The sequence below is a fragment of the Triticum urartu genome, chromosome 1A (assembly GCF_056163025.1).
Source record: "Triticum urartu cultivar PI428250 chromosome 1A, HENAU_Tu73, whole genome shotgun sequence".
NCBI classification, from domain to species: domain Eukaryota; kingdom Viridiplantae; phylum Streptophyta; class Magnoliopsida; order Poales; family Poaceae; genus Triticum; species Triticum urartu.
The window spans coordinates 505,934,461-505,954,921 of record NC_141873.1 but is presented as its reverse complement, the minus strand read 5'-3'; the positions used below and the strand labels follow the sequence as shown (position 1 = coordinate 505,954,921).

The 20,461-nt window shown below is 47.9% G+C and overlaps 1 pseudogene; it reads right to left on the bottom strand.

The window, feature by feature from the left end:
• Positions 1-2,288: 2,288 nt before the first annotated feature.
• LOC147992009 (uncharacterized) lies at positions 2,289-4,129 on the bottom strand (annotated as a pseudogene).
• Between the last annotated feature and the right edge of the window lie 16,332 nt (positions 4,130-20,461).

The window sequence follows — 20,461 nt, the reverse complement described above, 5'->3', positions numbered from 1 at the left end:
TACTCATAACAGAAGGCGAATCAAGTGCAGAGCTAGATGGCTGTTCCTTACCTCCCCTCGTAGTTGAGGGATAAATTTTTGTCTTAGCGTCTTTCAAGTTCTTCATAGTGTCCAGCAGATATAAATCCCAAGTGACTCAAAGAATAGAGCTATGATCCCCGGCAACGGCGCCAGAAAAAGGTCTTGATAACCCACAAGTATAGGGGATCGCAACAGTTTTCGAGGGTAGAGTATTCAACCCAATTTTTTTGATTCGACACAAGGGGAGCCAAAGAATATTCTCAAGTATTAGCAGCTGAGTTGTCAATTCAACCACACCTGGAAACTTAGTATCTACAACAAAGTGTTTAGTAGCAAAGTAATATGATAGTGGTGATAACGGTAACAAAGTAAAGATAGCAAAAGTAATGTTTTTGGTATTTTTGTAGTGATTGTAACAGTAGCAACGGAAAAGTAAATAAGCGTAAACCAGTATATGGAAAACTCGTAGGCACCGGATCAATGATGGATAATTATGCCGGATGTGGTTCATCATGTAACAATCATAACATAGGGTGACACAGAACTAGCTCTAGTTCATCAATATAATGTAGGCATGTATTCCGTAAATAGTCATACGTGCTTATGGAAAAGAACTTGCATGACATCTTTTGTCCTACCCTCCCGTGGTAGCGGGGTCCTATTGGAAACTAAGGGATATTAAGGCCTCCTTTTAATAGAGAACCGGAACAAAGCATTAACACATAGTGAATACATGAACTCCTCAAACTATGGTCATCACCGGGAGTGGTCCCGATTATTGTCACTTCGGGGTTGCCGAATCATAACACATAGTAGGTGACTATAGACTTGCAAGATAGGATCTAGAACTCACATATATTCAGGAAAACATAATAGGTTCAGATCTGAAATCATGGCACTTGGGCCCTAGTGACAAGCATTAAGCATAGCAAAGTCATAGCAACATCAATCTCAGAACATAGTGGATACTAGGGATCAAACCCTAACAAAACTAACTCGATTACATGATAAATCTCATCCAACCCATCACCGGCCAGCAAGCCTACGATGCAATTACTCACGCACGGCGGTGAGCATCATGAAATTGGTGATGGAGGATGGTTGATGATGACGACGGCGACGAATCCCCCTCTCCGGAGCCCCGAACAGACTCCAGATCAGCCCTCCCGAGAGAGATTAGGGCTTGGCGGCGGCTCCGTATCGTAAAACGCGATGAAACTTTCTCTCTGATTTTTTTCTCCTCGAAAGCCAATATATGGAGTTGGAGTTGGCATTCGAGGGCCACTAGGGGGCCCACGAGGTAGGGGGGCGCACCCAGGGGGGAGGGGAGCGCCCCCACCCTCGTGGACAGGGTGTGGGCCCCCTGGTCTTCATCTTTGGCGAGGATTTTTTATTATTTATTCTAAGATATTCCGTGGAGTTTCAGGTCATTCCGAGAACTTTTGTTTTCTGCACATAAAACAACACCATGGCAATTCTGCTGAAAACAGCGTCAGTCCGGGTTAGTTCCATTCAAATCATACAAGTTAGAGTCCAAAACAAGGGCAAAAGTGTTTGGAAAAGTAGATACGACGGAGACGTATCAGGTTGCATAGAGTTCAAAGGAGTGAGAAGAGGGTTTGAGGTTTTGAAAATGCAAAAAAAATCAAAAACATCACCTTAGCTTCATTTTAGAGTGACTAAGGAGGATCTGAAGTTATTTTTGCATTTAAAAACTATAAACTTGTTTTATTGCTGACTTTGTATTAAAGGGTGTTTTTTAAAAATAAATTAAATAATATGAATACTTATTAAAAAAAGGTGAGACTTCGTATTGATCCTATATAGGTATAATATAAGCTAAGAAAATCTTTTTTGGGTGATTTTGAGAAGGTCGAAAAAAACTTGCTTAGAAATGGGGCCGTTTTCCCTTACTTTGGAGCCTGTTTGGACAACGTTTTCAGTGACTATGAGTTGGACTTCACAAAAAGGGTTGGATTTATGAACTAAAGTGCATAGTAGTACATAAAACGATGCAACATCATAGAACAAACAAATGAACTCAAAAAATATTGGAGATAGGTTCAAATTTGAATGTCGGTTCAAATTTGAATTTTATTTCAAGTCAAATCAACATCATAGCACATAAGTTTTCACATGAAAGAACATAAGTTTTCACATCAAATGACAACAAACTTAAGTTTTCACATCAAATTTGAATGATTTCGACTCTATTTCTTTTGCTTCTTTCTACCACTCGATTTCTTCTCCTTTTTTGCACCGTTTGGTTACACGACGCATAGTTTGTTGATGCTGATGCTCTTGCTTTTTGGCCCCTTGGTTTTCTTGCCAACTCCACTAGGCCCCCTCAACTTTTGCACCTGAGCATGTCTCACTTCTTCAGTTTGCACTTCTATAGATTGAGTAAATGGCACACATTGTTCAACTACTTCAGTTTGCAACTCAACACTTGGCAGCACAACCTCCAAACATGGCAACATAGTTGTCACAGCAGATTCGCATGGCGACACAACAGTTGCTTCATCTGCAACATTTTCAAATTGCCCTAGCGCCTGCAAAACAGATTCAGTATGCATCACATCGTCCAAAAAAGAAACACTTAGCTCATGTTCAGCAGTAACAGTTTCAGTTAGCTCCATATCTTTGTCACCAAACATTATCTGCTTAGTGCTCTTCCTTCTAAAGCCATTGAGTCTTGCTTTTTTCACTGGCCAGCATTGTTCAACAACAAGAGGTGGGGCTTTTTCTGCACGCTTCCTCCTAAAAAATAAAGCATTTGACTTGGTTAGATACTACAACAAGTAGCAAAATCAAAAACTTGCAAAAACAGTAACATAAACATACTTTGGCCTCTGAGGAGTGTAGATGCACTTGGATGAACCAATTATGTGCCCAAGTACCTCACACAACTTGCACCTATTTTTGTTACCTTTTTGAGCCCTTTTGGGCTTATCATTCTTTTCCTTTTCCTTTTCCCCTTCTTACTACAACCACCTTTCTCAAACCAAGCTTTGAATCTGCTCTGTTTAGGCCTCCCAGACTTTCTTCTAGTGACAGGGGGACACAAGGTAAATTCTATTTCCACCTCAGGCCACTGAGATTGGTCAGTCAGTGCAGGAATTGGACTTGCATATGCAGCTTTGAATTTCTGTACTGAATAATACTCATGCAAATATGGGTGCATATTTAACCTGGGTTTAGATGACAAAAAAGTATGGAATGCTCACATGGTTTTCCAGTGTGTTGCCACTCTTGGCAAGTGCACTCATGCAACTCAGTATTTACCACATGCCTCTTGCCACTCTTTGTATCTCTAAGTTCAACACCCTACAAGGAAGATTTCTCAACAGATAGATGTGAAAGATTTCTACTCCTGTTGACCACCTGTTGTACCACTACTGGAAGCTTGTCCCCTTCCAAAATATTAGCAATTTTTCCTCTCGACTCCCACAAACGCATGATCATGATCCTTATTTGGTCCACCATGTCATGCACAGGCAAGTCTTTCAAATCCTTCACTTTGTTGTTAAAACTTTCTGCCAAGTTGTTATTGATATGATCACATTTTATGGCAGTATTAAAACCTGATCTATACCACAACAGAGAATGGTGGGTGTTCAACCATGAAGCAAATTCATTATCACTACATGATGCCAATATCTTACCAAGGTGATAGGAATGTGTCTGTCTGGTGTAGGATCTTGCTGCTGGCCACATGCGCCCAAATTCATCTCCTCTGAATTTTTTTATCAGATTCATCCACATATGTCCAAAGCACTCCCTCTGCTCAGCATGTGGGAAAACATTTTTACTGCATTTTCCAACCCTTTACATGCATCTGTGTGGATGGCCAAAGGAGAAACTGGCCCTATGCATCTTTTCAGTTGCATCATGAACCATATCCATGATGCCTCTGTCTCTGATTGAAACATTCCTATTGCAATTGGGAACATCCAGTTGTGTCCATCTAGAGCATTGCATGCAGCCAACTGACCATTCCACTTTCCAGTCAAAAAAGATGAGTCTATGCTCAAATATGGACGACAACCTGCTTTGAATCCATCTATGCAAGGCTTCAAACACATAAAAAACTTGCTGAATAAAACCTTGCCATCCTCTATTACCTCTGTATCTATCTCCACCACACTCCCAGGTGACCTCTTCTCCACCTCTACTTTAAAACTATACAACATCCTAAATGTATTTGCCCAGTCACCATACAATGATTTCATGGCCCTTTGTTTTGCTTTCCACACTGTGGTATAATGCAGCTGGATGGGGTATAGCTTCTCCAAGTCAACTTTAAGCCTCTTTGCAGTAGTGTTTGGAGTCTTGGCTAAAATATGAGTAATCTTCTCTATAACCCAAAGCTGTGATGTCATCTTTGAAACTCTCTGTGAAGTGGTCATACATGTATGCTGGTGTGCTATTTGATTTACCCTTATTATACTTCCATCAGGTTGTAGTCTGGCAGACAAGTACCATTTGCAAGGATTGCCACCACCATCATAACCTTTGCACCGAGCATAAAATTTCTTTCGATCAGTCCACATAGTCTTGGCATCAAACTCTTTTTTCACTGCATAGGTCCTAAAAGACATCCTAAACTCCTTCATGCTTGGCCACAACTTTCCCACCTCAATAACTGGGTTCTCTTTGTCATACAAACAAACCAGCTCATTATCATCTGCATCATCCACATCATCTGCAGCCTCTCTCATCAGTTGTTCTTCATCCTCATTTGCATTTCTAGGGCCTGTGTTACCTTCAGCAGGCGAAGAACTGTCATCCTTCTCCTTATCTTTGTCATCAACTTGAATGCCAAACATTTCGGCCATATCAATGTCAGATATTGGTGTAATGACCAAATCTGTTTTTCATTCAACTCTACTACATTCCAGTAAACAACAATCTTCCTAGCACCATGGGTTCCCTCCTCTCCATCTGCATCAATCCCTGTATCTTCAGCTACTACAGTCGGTTCAGTCAACAATGCCAACATCTTCTTTTGTGAAACCTACTCATCATCTTCCATCTGTGCAGCCATCTTTGATTGCACATAACCAACTCTGGAATGAGTTTGCAGATCAATTAGCTCTACATAAAATGTTACTTGTTTGCTTGCCCACCCTTCTTGCTGATCAATTTCAGCAACCATGGATTCTCCATCTTTAATTCTCACATATTCACCATTATAGTTATCGAAATGTTGCAGAGATACCTCTTGTTCTGGACCCCAAACAATACTCTCCCAAATTCTCTCCACCAAATTGCCCACGCCCTTCTCCTTCATGCTCTCCAATTCCTGGGGATCAACATCTGCAAATTTGACATCCAACCTCACAGTGGTATCTCTATCAATGTCTTGGACACTGCCATCACTGAGCTTGGCTTTACAGGGAAAAAATTTCCACTATATTTGCGAATGTGGTGGCAAAACCTGAACCTCCCCTGTTTTGTCAATGGCAGGCAGCGGCCGCAGTCACTACCAAATCGAGTTCGATTCTAAATCGCCAAGAAAAGAGGGTGGCATTACCGATTTGAAGCACTGGCTCCTCGCTCCATCTCGTCCAGCCCTCGCTCCATCTCCTATCCAATCAAGATTCTAAAACGCCAAGAAACAGGGGCTGCATGAGGCTACAGATTTATCCAAAATTCAGTGGAATGGGAGTAGTGTTTGGAAAATACTCAGTCGCAATAGCCGCTGCAGAGAAAGGCGCTCCGCCACCGGGCCGCAGAGAAGAAACAACCCCCGGATCCAATGGAGCCTGATTCTAAATCGCCAAGAAACAGAGGGCAGCATGAGGCCACGACCCCCCAAAATTGTGGGGAGTGGGACTAGGGTTTCGGGCTCACCTCGCAATAGCTCTACTGCTGCCGAGAAATGCGCTCCACCACCGCGGAGAAGAAACCGCTGCCGGAGAAGATGCTTACGGCAGCGCCGCTCGCCCAGTCCAGCATGGGCCCCTCCAGCACGGGCGAGTCGAGCACGGTCACACAGTCACCGGTCGAGTCGTGGACGGTTGACTCTTGACTACATGGCCATAGGTGGACCCCACCAGTCAGAGCACATAACCCCTAGTGTCCTAACCAAACCTCAGCATAACTAACAGCCAACTAGCCGCGTAAATGGTGTGTCGCATGGGAGCTATTTTTTCCAACGCAGATGTCGCATGAGAGCTATTACAGCCAACGACGTCGCATGAGAGACAATTCACACCAACGACGTCGCATGGGAGCAATTTGCCCGAATTATTCACTCTAGTTGGGGTGGATTGTTGCTTTTGCTGCTGCTCCAGCCTGAGCGGAGTCTCTTCCAAAAATCTGCGAGTGCTTGGGCAACCGTCCTTGTCAACCTCATTTACTAGAGGCCCACTCCGTGGTCCATTTGGGTTATTCCTTAGCGTGCGGATTCCCGAGTTTGCTCCGTCTTCCTTCAAGGAGGCCCTCGCTCGTTCAAGGTTTTTTTCCCTCGACAGTGTATGCAGTTCTACCATATATGTGGCGCCGACGAGCTCCGAATCTTGTATGAGAGAGGCAGCTAGCCGAAGGAGTCATTGTCATCTTACATGGTGCCGACCTTCATCACCATCATCGGTGCTCGTCTATGTTCCATGCTTGGTTGTGGTTGTCGACGGCGAAGGTTCAAGGTGGAAGCGCGCTGGTCGGTTGTCGCTTGGCGTGTCACTCTACACATGTGTGGTTGAGTGGCATGAGTAATCTAGGGCATTATAGTAATTTTGCCCCTACTTGGGATTGTAATCACTTCTTTTAAATCAATGGCATGTCTATATTTTCGACAAAAAAATCGAGCATACATTTGTCTCGACACAAAAACTATCGTAATCGGAAGGAATGGCGCCTGATGGCACTGCACTAATACCCCAATTTACTTTAGTCTTCCCGAGAGAAAAAATAGATGGAAATTGGCATTTAATCTCGGTCAACACGGCAAGCATATCCTTCACCTCATCTCCTGGGCTAAAACGATATTTAAGGACGTGATCCCAGCTGACAGGAACAGATGAAACAGCAAATCTAGGTCAAGTTAATTTGTTAAACTGGTAGCAAGATCACGGGACAGATAGAGATAGCTTGCCTTGCCGGATCCGTTGATACAGTCGCCGTGTCATCGCAAAAGGGAAAGGAATAGAATGGAAAATCGAAATTTAAATTCGATTTCATGCAGGCTAACGATCGGCATCCTTTCTTCGCTAATCTGAATAGGTTGTCCATCAGATGTAAAATGGGTGGTGGGGAGCAGGGATGGGAGCACGGCGAGGGGAGCAGGCAAGCCTCAACGCAAATTATATTGTCGCCAACAGGAAAAAACCAACAAGCACTAGGACGCCGCGCCTACATTTGCAACGGAGATGCGACCACCGCACCGACATTCTTCTCGGCAGCCGCCGACTGCTAGTTCCTCCGGGCCACGTAGGAGCCCTCGCCTGGCCGGCGCTGGCCCTCCTCCAGGCGACCTGCCTAAAGAGCTGACCGAGAAGATTCTCCTCCACCTTTGTCCGGAAGGCCAAGGCCTGTGTCGCCGGCAAGAACCAGTGCCGTTACATCTCCAGCCCCTGGTTCCTCCGCCACTACCGCGCGTTGCACCCGACGCCTCCGTTGCTCGGCTTCCTCAAAAACACAGGGAAGAGGGCCATCTCCACCAGCTTCGTTCCCACCTCCACGTTCCATTTGAATCCCCGCTCGGTTCCATGATACTACAATGCCCTTGATGTCCGGAATTGGCCGCGTCCTCTTCCACGACGGTCCATCCCTCCACAGAGTGATGGAACATCAGAAAGACCTTTTTACACCCTTCCCCCGGGAGGCTTTGTTGAGGGGGCATCTGGCCCAGATTACCGGCAGAGAGGTGGTTACCAAGGTCATCGTGGTGGTCGCGGTGGTCGGAACCGTTATCGCCAACCTCCACCGCCTGTCGTTGTGGAGTCGACGGCGTCCTCGGAGGTGGCTGCTTCAGGACAGACACCGGAATTGTCCGGCTAGGTTATGGATGCGGTGACGGCGCCGGCTAATGCTGACGTGCCTGTGATTGAGCCCTTGGTGACGGGTGCTGTCAGTGCCGCCAACAAGACAGATGGTGATAGAGCTCCCAAGTGGGCTTGTAAAAGGAGAAGATGTTGTGTTATCGTTGTGGTGAGAGAGGACACTTTATAGCAGAATGTGTGACTGAGTTATGTGATACCTGCCTCGAGCCAGCGCATCATACGGGGGAGTGTCCGATATTGCGTGATCAGATACAGAGTATTACCATTTATGAAGTTTACTGTGCCGAGTTCATGTTTTTTGAGTCTCCTAGTGCGAGGGAGATCCCAAAGGAGCCCCAGAGCACGACCACGGGGATTGTCAAAGTCACGAAAGGTGATGTGTCTGAGGCTCAAACTATGCAGAGGCTTAGTGTGTTAGCTCCAGGTAATTTTCAGTGGGAGCTTATGCGACTCGAGGCCAATATGTATAAGGTGGACTTCCCTACAACAGAGGACTTGGAGCGTCTTCTCTGTTTTGGGTTGTGCCGAGTACCTGGCACCGAGTGCATCCTCGAGTTTCATGAGTGGAAGAAGGTAGAGCCACAGGGCAAGCCTCTCACTCAGGTCTGGCTACGATTCTCGGGGGCTCCATCGAAGCCGCTTCAGGATGCTCGGGTCGCTGCTAGATTGAGGATGCTGGTCGGGAAAACTGAGAGGGTGGACATGGCCTTTACCAGAGCTAACGGGGTGGCACGACTAATGATGAGTGTCCTAGACGTCGAGTTTGTGCCTGACGTGGTCAAGTGGACATATAGGGGCCTGGTATACAACCTTGAGATTGAGTTTGAGGACACCGATCTCTTTGCTGAGGCTCTAGCAGGGACTGATGTGGATATGAAGGATAAGGATGATGGATCGGGTAATATGGAGGCATGAGGGGAGGATGTTAGGCATGAGTTGTCCAATAACATGGGTTCCGCCTCACAGACGCCCGGGACTGGGGCTGCTCCTTCAGCTACGGTGCCTATGAACACTCTGAGATTTGATTCTTTTGAGCCAGCTTCTGCTCCTCCTAGGTTGTGGAGCGATCGGGTGGCGTGTGAGGATGTGCTAGAACACACGCTTCCCACAGGACTTTGCAGACGCAGATGCCTATCCTGTTGTTTCACCGCACGTGCGGACTCAGATGATGCCGGTCGTGGAGGTGACTGCGTTGTCGTACGGTGACGGGACCGGTTTGGGAGGGGGTGTTGTGGCTCTAAGATTGACAGTAGAATGGGGGGTAGGTATGAGGAGGCAAGATCCTAGATATGGAGTAGTTGTACACACGAGTTTTACGAGTTCAGGCCCTTCTCGGAGGAAGTAACAGCCCTACGTCTCGGTGCCCTGAGGCGGTCGACTGGATTATGTGTGTGTGTTTACAAAAGATGCGAACCCTTGTCCCAGAGGAGGGGGTGGCTTATATAGAGTGCACCAGGACCCCTGCTCCCCGCAGTTACACAGGGTTCAATGTACATTAAGAGAGGAATGTTACTGGTAATGCTAGCCATTAAGTGCTATAAATGAGAATTAAGCCTATAAGTAAATGCTCGACCATTGTTGGAGCAGAGTGGCTTTAGATCTTCTGTTCGTCGAGTGGCTTCTGCGACGGTCGAGTGACATTGATTCTTCCGAGTGGAACGTCTCTGGTCAAGTGGATGATGGTACCCTTTGAATGATTCTGGCTTTAGGGTGATATCCTAGCGGAAGGTGTCTAGGTCAGGCCTATGACCCTACCCTAGGTACACAACCTCATCATTAGCCCCCGAATGGTTCAGGGTCCGAGTGGAGAAGGAGTTGATAACCTCTCTGATTCAGCTTTTGCGCTTCGGAAATGTCTTGTCGAGAGGTCGAATGAACATTCAAGATGACCTCAAATGCTTGTTCAGTCACTTTGATCCATTCTTGGTTTTGTCGAGTGAACTTTCATTGTTGAGCTTCGAGTGTTGATATGGGAAAAATCTTCCGTCTGACGGGTTGCTCTGCTGTCTGCGGATTTCACAGGATTCGAATTTTGGGAAGCGCGCCAGACGGGGGAGGCCGCACTAATCGGGGCGGATTAGGCAGGCCGCCTCGATCTCCGCGCCACCTTTTTCGCCATGTATCGCACGCGCGACTGTTGCGGGATTTGATCGGATCGCCTGGGCCCACGAGTCAGCCACTCGGAAATACCCTCATATAAGGCGTTGGACGGGGATTTTCACACAGTGCGTTCTCATTGTTCCCCTTCCTCCTCTATTTTCTCCACTGCATCTGCCTCTGCTCTCGGCGTTGTCGTCCTGATCGAACTCGATCTGCAGCCATGGGGAAGGAGAAGACGGTGGCGTTGGAGCGTGCGAAGAAGGCGACGGCAAAGGCGAAAGGGAAGAGGACCAGCCGGGGCGGATCTTCGTCGAGGTCCGGCCTGCCGCCGGGCTGGATCCAGGGCGACTGGATCTGCTCGACAATCAGCCCAGATGATATTGATGACTTGGTTGAGGGGGGATTGATCCCTCATGAATCGGTGTGGCTCCCGGGGAACGAGACTGAGCCGCAGCCGCAGGAGGGTGAGTGCGTTCTCCTTGCCACTCACGTCGACCGCGGGTTTTCTTTGCCTCCCCATCCTTTCTTTTGCAGTTTCTTGAACTTCTTTGGGGCTCAACTCCACCACTTTTCTCCAAACACCACCATGTACCTTGCCGCTTTCGTGTCCATGTGCGAGAACTTATTGGGTTGTCAACCACACTGGGGTCTCTTCAAGCACATATTCACGTGTCGCTCTCAGACGGTCAAGAAGGCCAACCCGAGTGACGAGAGGACGCATGTGATACAGATGTGCGGGGGTCTTGGAATTCAGATGAGGAACAAAAGCACTTTCCAACTATGATCCTTCCCGACTCGATCCGGGGTTGGCAGTCGACCTGGTTCTACTGCAAGGACCAGCCGACTCCGGGACAGTCGACTGGACTTCCCCCCTTTTCCATGGCTTGAGTGGAGAAGCCCTCCACCTTGAGAGTGATCCCAGAGGAGAAGGTGCAGGTGAAGGTGTTGGTCAAGCGGGTTGTCCAACTCGTCCGCGACAGAGTGACCGGTATGGACCTGCTGGAGGTCTTCCTCAGTCGACACATCCAACCACTCCAAAGTCGTGACCATCCGATATGGATGTACTCGGGACTCGAGGATTCCACTCGGATCCACCCGAAGGATGTCAGTGAGGACACAGTGGAGCAGTGGCTGAGAGGTATTACCGGCAACAAGGATAACCCCCGGGGGTCTAGGAGGGTGGTTCCATTCGACCATTTGCGCCAGCCGGAACAGGTACGATTCTGCATTATCGAGTGTCTTCTTGATTTAGTATGTAGCATCTTGTTGACGGTCAACTGTCTTTCTTTTGTTCGTTGGCTTTCAGGCTCTTGTTTATATGTACTCAATACCCAATGGAGTACAGGAGCAAAATGTCGAGGGAGAGGCGAGCGGGGGCGAGAGTGGCGAGTGGCACTCGGATGTAGAGGAGGACGAGGAGAGCGAAGACCCGAGTGATGAAGAAGAGGTCGACTCGCCTCCTCGCAGAGAAAGGAGGTCCAAGCACGCTCACGACCCGGCAATCACCCCTGACCTGGTGGCCACACCAACTGGGCAGTCTTCAAAGCGCCCTCGGACGTCTTCTCCAGTGCCGACCGAGAAGGTATCGAAACAGCCCAAGACTGCACCGCCTCCAGTGACGAAACCACCGAAGGCCACATCTTCCAAACCTCCGAAGGCTTTGCCCAAAATCAAAGTGGTCATTCCCACAGTCTCTGGGTAACAATCTGGCCTGATCCTTTGGTTGACTTGGGTAACAGAACGTAACCGACTGAATGCTGATATTTGCAGTGCTGCCACTTCTGGAACTTCCACCCACCAGTACCGAGACAAGGAGATGGAAGACGCGGTTACCTCCAACCCAGGTACAATTCTCGTGATCTTGTTCCTGATTATTTGGTCGATTAAATTCTGTTGATTCACTTGGGGTCGACTGATTTCTTTGAAGCCCCACTCAATGTTATCGAGCTTCCGGAAGACGACGAAGACGTGATACCGAGGCCCAGAAGGAGCAAGAAAGCAGCGGCTGGCAAGATATCCCAGTCGGAACTGGCGATAGAACAAACAGTCCAGCAGCCTGAAGATGCAGGTAGAGCCTCTATAACTTTTTTTGTCCCAGTGTCGAGTGAACGCCCCGCACCGTCGACTGTACCAGTGTTTTCTTCAGTCATCCAACCTCATGCCTCGGAGCCCCAAGCTGCTGCATCTGGACCGTCTGTCCCCTTCTTCACCACCTATCATGTTCCGAAAAGCCAATTGGACACCGCTGCAGAGGCTATCCGTCAGGCTGGCGTAATGATGGAGCAGATGAAGGCGGTGCAAGACAATAGCCAGGCTTCTTATGATGCCAGCGCGGCTCTCCGAGCCAATGTCCAGGTAAGTTGACTTCCAACTGAACTTGTTCTCTTAGGATATGCTGCCTGAATATTTTCCTTTGTACAATCTCTTGTTGTCTGCTTCGAATCTGTACACCCACTGGGTGTTTTGTTGTCTTTAGTATTTGCACTCTTCCACTCGGTCTGGTTGAATGAGATCTGAACCAGTGGGGACACGCTAAGTGCACCCACCGGGTGTAGTCCCCAAGATCGCAGTCGACTGCGGGCAGTCGGCTGGGGTCTGAGCGCTTCTTTCTCTTTCCTTTCTTCCACTCGACCTGGGCAGAGCATGCCGAGTGGGATCTGAACCAGTGGGGGCACGCCAAGTGCACCCACTGGGTGTAGTCCCCGAGACCGCGGTTGGCTGCTGGCAGTCGGCCGGGGTCTGAGTACTTTGTTTTTTTACTCGACCTGGGCGTACCGGCTGAGTGGAAACTGAACCAGTGGGGGCACGCCAAGTGCACCCACTGGGTGTAGTCCCTAAGACCGCAGTCGATTGCTGGCATTCGTTTGGGGTCTGACTAAACTTTGAAATTTTATTCACTCAGAAGTAAATAATCTTTGATCTTGTCGATTGATATGTCTTTTACTCTCTGCAGAAACCGTGTACTCTCACTTCCAAGTTTGCTGAATTTGAGGATAAGCAGAGGCAGCTCAACCTTGACCAGGAACTGGCCCAACAAAACTTGAAGAAAGCTCAAGATAAAGTTGCTGGTATGGAAGGTAACTGCCTGTCGACTGCTCATGTCGATCGTCTTTTTAAATTATCCCTTTGATCTTTTGTTTGATCTAAATGCTTATTTTGTAGAGAAAATGAGGTTGGCTCTCGAGAAGAAGGACTTGGACCTTGCAGCTGCGCAGAAGGAGGCTCAAGAGAAGACTACTCTTGCTGACAAAAAGCTAGCTTCAGTCGGAGCGCTGGAAGTGGAAGTAAGCAAGCTGAAGTCCTCTCTCACTAAATCCAACCGAGAGGCGACTCGTCTGAAGAAGGATAAGGTGGCTCTGAACGAGAAGCTGGAATCCATGGCTCGTAAGAGAAATGACTTGGAAGCTTATCTGAGAACTCTCGCCAAGAAGCTCTTTCTTATGCTCGAAGGTACCCCTTTTAATCCGAATGCTTTGCTGCTTGCAAGTTAGTCCTATCCAGTCGACTCACTAACTCCTTGACTGTAGAATTCTGCCAAAACTTTGACAAGGAGACTGGACAGATCGAGACGGGTTTGGACCCTATCGTTTCTCCAGTCGGCGATGAGGTTGCCATGAATGTGCTTCGACTGGAATCCCGCGTCGCCAGTGTTACAAGTTACCTTGCTCGTCTGAAGGTGGCAGTTTCACGCATCGACTCACCGCTCTGGCCAAGGGCGATGCTTCAAAATGATCTCGAGTCTCTGATTACTCGACTCAACGAGGTCCCCGGTCGAGTGCAGGAATGGAAGAAGTCCTCTGCCCAATGCGGTGCTGACGTGGCTCTATCGCTGCTAAGAGTCCATTGCAAGGAGGCCCGTGAAGATAAGCTGGCGGCGAACAAGGTTGCCAACACCAAAAGGCATGACTTCCAGTCCTTCATGGAGAGTTTCATTATTGCTGCCACTCGGATCGCTGATGGAATTGACTTGGACGAATTCGTCGAGCCTGCGAGCCCTCCTCCTGCCGAATGAACAAACTTGAGATTTAAACTTGCCTTAAATTTGTCTCGGAATGCCGAGTGGTTTCTGTAACCGCTAAACTCTTTTGGGCCTGATGCCCGAGTACTTTTATCTTCGTTTTGAGACTTTTGAGATTTTATCCGATCTTGGTTTATCTTCTGCATATGATTGCGTTCATCTTCGAGTAGAACTTGTTCTTCGGTCGGACTCTCCTTCGAAATGCAACTCTGAAGTCAACCTGCACCTCGCCGTCCTTGTGGATAAGGATGGAGCGCACATTGTATTTGTGGCGCAGCTCCAAGGAGAGGGTTGCGGTCGACCTGCACCTCGTCATCCCTGCGGATAGGGATGGAGCGGCATTGTACTTGTAGCGTAGCTTCGTGAGGGGATTGCAGTCGACCTGCACCTCGTCATCCTTGCGGATAGGGATGGAGCGGACATTATACTTGTAGCGTAGCTCCATGACAGGATTGCAGTCGACCTGCACCTCGTCATCCTTGTGGATAGGGATGGTTTTGGAACTTAGGTGAGTACTGGACTGCAGCTAAGCCTCCAAGTGTGAGGTTTGCTCATCACTCAGTAGGATTTTTGAAACTTAGGCGAGTACTGGACTGCAGCTAAGCCCCTGAGTGAGAGACTTTCTCATCACTTGGTAGGATTTCTGAAACTTAGGCGAGTACTGGACTACAGCTAAGCCACCGAGTAAGAGACTTGCTCATCACTCGGTAGGATTTTTGAAACTTAGGCGAGTACTGGACTGCAGCTAAGCCTCCGAGTGTGAGGTTTGCTCATCACTCGGTAGGATTTTTGAAACTTAGGCGAGTACTGGACTGCAGCTAAGCCTCCGTTTGTGAGGTTTTCTCATCATTCGGTAGGATTTTTGAAACTTAAGCGAGTACTGGACTGCAGCTAAGCCCCCGAGTGAGAGACTTGCTCATCACTCGGTAGGATGGTTTTGAAACTTAGGCGAGTACTGGACTGCAGTTAAGCCTCTGAGTGAGAGACTTGCTCATCAATCAGTAGGATTTTTGAAACTTAGGCGAGTACTGGACTACAGCTAAGCCCTTGAGTGAGAGACTTGCTCATCACTCGGTAGGATTTTTGAAACTTAGGCGAGTACTGGACTGCAGCTAAGCCTCCGAGTGAGAGACTTGCTCATCACTCGGTTGGATTTTTGAAACTTAGGCGAGTACTGGACTGCAGCTAAGCCCCCGAGTGAGAGACTTGCTCATCACTCGGTAGGATTTTTAAAACTTAGGCGAGTACTGGACTGCAGCTAAGCCCCCGAGTGAGAGACTTGCTCATCACTCGGTAGGATTTTTAAAACTTAGGCGAGTACTGGACTGCAGCTAAGCCCCCGAGTGAGAGACTTGCTCATCACTCGGTAGGATTTTTGAAACTTAAGCGAGTACTGGACTGCAGCTAAGCCCCCAAGTGGGAGACTTGCTCATCACTCGGTAGGAGTTTTGAAACTTAGGCGAGTACTGGACTTCAGCTAAGCCCCCGAGTGAGAGACTTGCTCATCACTCGGTAGGATGGTTTTGAAACTTAGGCGAGTATTGGACTGCAGTTAAGCCTCCGAGTGAGAGACTTGCTCATCACTCGGTAGGATTTTTGAAACTTAGGCAACTACTGGACTGCAGCTAAGCCCCCGAGTGAGAGACTTGCTCATCACTCTGTAGGATGGTTTTGAAACTTTGGCGAGTACTGGACTGCAGCTAAGCCTCCGAGTGAGAGACTTGCTCATCACTCGGTAGGATTTTTGAAACTTAGGCGAGTACTGGACTGCAGCTAAGCCCCCGAGTGAGAGACTTTCTCATCACTAGATAGGATTTTTGAAACTTAGGCGAGTACTGGACTGTAGCTAAGCCCCCCGAGTGAGAGACTTGCTCATCACTTGGTAGGATTTTTGAAACTTAAGCGAGTACTGGACTGTAGCTAAGCCTCCGAGTGAGAGACTTGCTCATCACTCAGTAGGATTTTTCAAACTTAGGCGAGTATTGGACTGCAGCTAACCCCCGAGTGAGAGACTTTCTCATCACTCGGTAGGATTTTTGAAACTTAGGCGAGTACTGGACTGCAGCTAAGCCTCCGAGTGAGGGACTTGCTCATCACTTGGTAGGATTTTTGAACATTAGGCGAGTACTGGACTACAGCTAAGCCTCTTTGTGAGAGACTTGCTCATCACTCAGTAGGATTTTTGAAACTTAGGCGAGTACTAGACTGCAGCTAAGCCCCCAATTGAGAGACTTGCTCATCACTCGGTAGGATTTTTGAAACTTAGGCGAGTACTGGACTGCAGCTAAGCCCCCGAGTGAGAGACTTAATCACTCGGTAGGATTTTTGAAACTTAGGCGAGTACTGGACTGCAGCTATGCCACCCACTGGGGGATTTCAGAAACATATGTAAACAATCGACAATCTTTTTAGAAGACTGTAAAACTCTTGTCTTTGATAAACAAAATACAAAGGTGTTTTTTATTACATCTCAGCAGACTGAGTGTTTATGTATAAAAGGGGCGGAGCCGCTCTGCATTCCAGGCGCGTGGCTCGTCTTTCTTGTGCTCGACGTCGTAAAGGTGGTACGCTCCATTGTGGAGCACTCTGGTGGCCACAATGGGGCCTTCCCAAGAGGGAGCAAGCTTGTGCGGTTTCTGCTGATCCACTCGGAGAACTAAGTCTCCCTCTTGAAATGTTCGACTCCTCACATTTCTGGCATGGAATCGACGTAAATCTTATTGGTAAATGGTTGATAGGATCAAGGCCATCTCTCTTTCTTCTTCAAGGAGGTTAACCGCATCTTGTCGCGCTTGTTCTGCTTCTTCCTCTGTGAAAAGCTCGACTCGGGGTGCATTGTGGAGCAAGTCACTCGGAAGTACAACTTCGGCTCCATAAACCAAGAAAAACGGGGTTCTGCCAGTCGACCGATTGGGAGTTGTCCCCAATCCCCATAATACTGATGGAAGTTCATTGACCTAGGCTCCTGCTGCGTGTTTGAGGTCACGCATCAGTCGAGGTTTCAGTCCTTTGAGAATCAATCCATTTGCCCTTTCAGCCTGTCCATTCGACTAGGGGTGAGCAACCGAGGCATAGTCGACTCGAGTACCTTGTGAAGCACAAAAAGTCCTGAACTCATCAGAATCAAAGTTTGATCCGTTGTCAGTGAGGATGCTATGGGGAACACCATATCTGAATGTTATCTCTCTGATGAAGCTGACGGCAGTACTGGCATCAAGGTTCTTGATAGGCTTGGCTTCAATCCATTTGGTGAACTTGTCGACTGCTACAAGCACATGAGTGAATCCACTCCTGCCAGTCCTCAAAGGTCCAACCATATCCAATCCCCAAACATCAAAAGGCCAGACGAGCGGAATGGTTTTCAGGGCTGACGCAGGCTTGTGAGACATGTTGGAGTAGAACTGACAACCTTCACACTTGTCGACTATTTATTGTGCCATCTCATTTGCTCGAGGCTAGTAAAATCCCGCTCAGTATGCTTTGGCCATAATGGTCCGAGAGGACGCATGGTGACCACAGGTCCCCGAGTGGATATCATTGAGGATCACTTCACCTTCTTCAGGTGTTATGCATTTCTGGCAGACTCCGGTCCCACTTTCTCTGAACAACTGTCCTCTTATCATGGTGAAGCCCTTAGATCGACGGACGATCTGTCGAGCATCTTCTTCATATTCTGGGAGTTCTCTTCTAAGAATGTATGCGATATATGGTACCGTCCAATCGGGGATGATGACCAAAACTTCCATGATCAAGTCGACCACGGCTGGAATCACGATTTCAGTCGGATCGGTGGCACTCTTCGGCTATGGGGGCTCTTCAGCGAAGGGATCTTCTTGAACTGAGGGTGCATGAATATGCTCCAGGAACACATTACTGGGAATGGCTTCTCTCTTGGAGCCTATCTTTGCCAGATCATCAGCTGCTTGATTTTTTAGTCGGGGGATGTGATGGAGCTCTAACCCCTCGAACCTCTTTTCTAACTTCCTTACTGCATTGCAATAACCGGTCATGGCTGGGCTTCTGACGTCCCACTCCTTCATCACCTGATTGACCACTAAATCCGAGTCGCCATAGACCATGAGGTGACGGACACCGAGTGAAATGGCCATACACAACCCATGTAGAAGTGCCTCGTATTCAGCCTCATTGTTGGAGGAGTCAAAGTGAATCTGGAGAACATAACTGAGTTTTTCACCACGGGGGGAGACCAATACCACTCCAGCACCGGAACCATTCAGCATCTTGGACCCATCGAAGAACATGGTCCAATGCTCCGAGTGAATTTGGGCTGGAAGTTGCTATTCGATACACTCGGTGACGAAATAAGCTATTGCTTGGGACTTAATAGCCGTCTTCGCTTCAAACTTGATATCCAGGGGAAGGAGTTTAATCGCCCACTTTGCCACTCGACTAGTTGCATCTCTGTTGTTTAGAATCTCTGACAATGGAGCGTTGCTGACGACTGTAATGGAATGATCAGAGAAATAGTGTGCAACCTTCTTTGTGGTCATGTAAATTCCATAAAGAAGCTTCTGATAATGGGGATATGTTTGCTTTGATGGAGTTAGGACTTCAGAGACGTAATATACTAGGCGTTAAATTTTATAAGTTTTCCCTTCTTCTTCCCGCTCGACCATGAGTACTGTACTGACAACTTGTCCAGTGGCTGCAATGTAATGCAGTAAAGGCTCTTTGCTGATTCGTGCAGCAAGCACCGGCTGGGTGGAAAGCAGGGCTTTGAGCTCTACAAATGTTGCATCAGCTTCAGGAGTCCACTCGAACTTATCAGACTTCTTCATCAGTCGGTAAAAAAGGCAGTGACTTTTCACTGAGATGAGAAATGATTCGACTCAGAGCGGCCAAACAACTAGTAAGCTTTTGGACATCGTGCACACGCACAGGGCGTTTCATCTGAAGAATGGCACCAACTTTCTCTGGGTTAGCATCGATCCCTCGTTCGGAAACGAGGAAACCGAGTAATTTTCTGCCAGGAACTCCGAATGTGCACTTTGATGGATTAAGCTTGATATCATACCTTCTGAGGTTGGCGAAGGTTTCAGCAAGGTCAACCAGCGGGTTGGAACCTTTACGTGACTTGACTACAATGTCATCCATGTATGCTTCCACATTTCGACTGATTTGAGTGAGCAGACACTTCTGAATCATCCTCATGAATGTGGCTCCGGCGTTCTTTAGGTCAAATGGCATAGTGACGTAACAGAAACATCCGAATGGAGTGATGAAAGCCGTTTTTATCTCATCGGGTCCATACAGTCAGATCTGATGGTACCCGGAATAGGTGTCCAAGAAGGACAAGCGCTCACACCCCATAGTCGAGTCGACAATTTGGTCAATGCGGGGAAGAGGAAAATGATCTTTCGGGCAGGCCTGATTGATATGCTTGAAGTCAATGCACATGCAAAGTGAATCATCCTTATTGGGAACCATGACAACATTGGCGAGCCACTCGGAGTGGTAAATCTCTCGAATGAACTCAGCTGCCAGGAGCCGAGCCACTTCCTCGCCAATTGCTTTTCTCCTCTGGACGGCGGACCGTCGGAGATGTTCCTTGAATGGTTTTACTTTCGGGTCAACTCGCAAACGATGCTCAGCCAGTCCCCTTGGTACACCCGGCATGTCAGAAGGTTTCCATGCAAAGATGTCCCAGTTCTCATGGAGGAACTGGATGAGCGCTTCCTCCTATTTGCTGTTGAGTGTTGACGAGATATGGGTCGGAGCAGCATTGAGATCGGTCAGGTGGATATGAATCGACTTCGTTTCTCTTGACGACTGAAATGCGGACTCTAAGGCAGGCTTCTTGGCTCGCAGCAAATCACTCAGATCTGCATTTTTCTGGTACTCTTGCAGTTCCACTACTGCCATTTATGCATCGGCAATTTTTGAACCCTTCTGGAAACACTCTTCTGCCTTCTGCTGATTGCCGGTGACAGTGATTACTCCTTTGGGACCAGGCATCTTCAATTTGAGATACACGTAACATGGTTGAGCCATAAAACTTGCATAAGCAGGTCTTCCCAGAATGGCATGATAAGCACTCTTGAAATTCACTACCTCAAACATCAACTTTTCCTTGTGGTAATTCTTGGAATCACCGAAAACCACATCAAGTGCGATCTGGCCGAGTGACTGAGCCATCTTGCCAGGTATAACACCATGGAAACTCATGTTGCTTTCACTAAGCTTGGACATCGGAATGCCCATTCCCTTCAAGGTTTCAGCATAAAGGATATTCAGGCCACTGCCACCATCCATCAGCACCTTAGTTAGTCGAGTGCCTTTGACTACTGGGTCGACC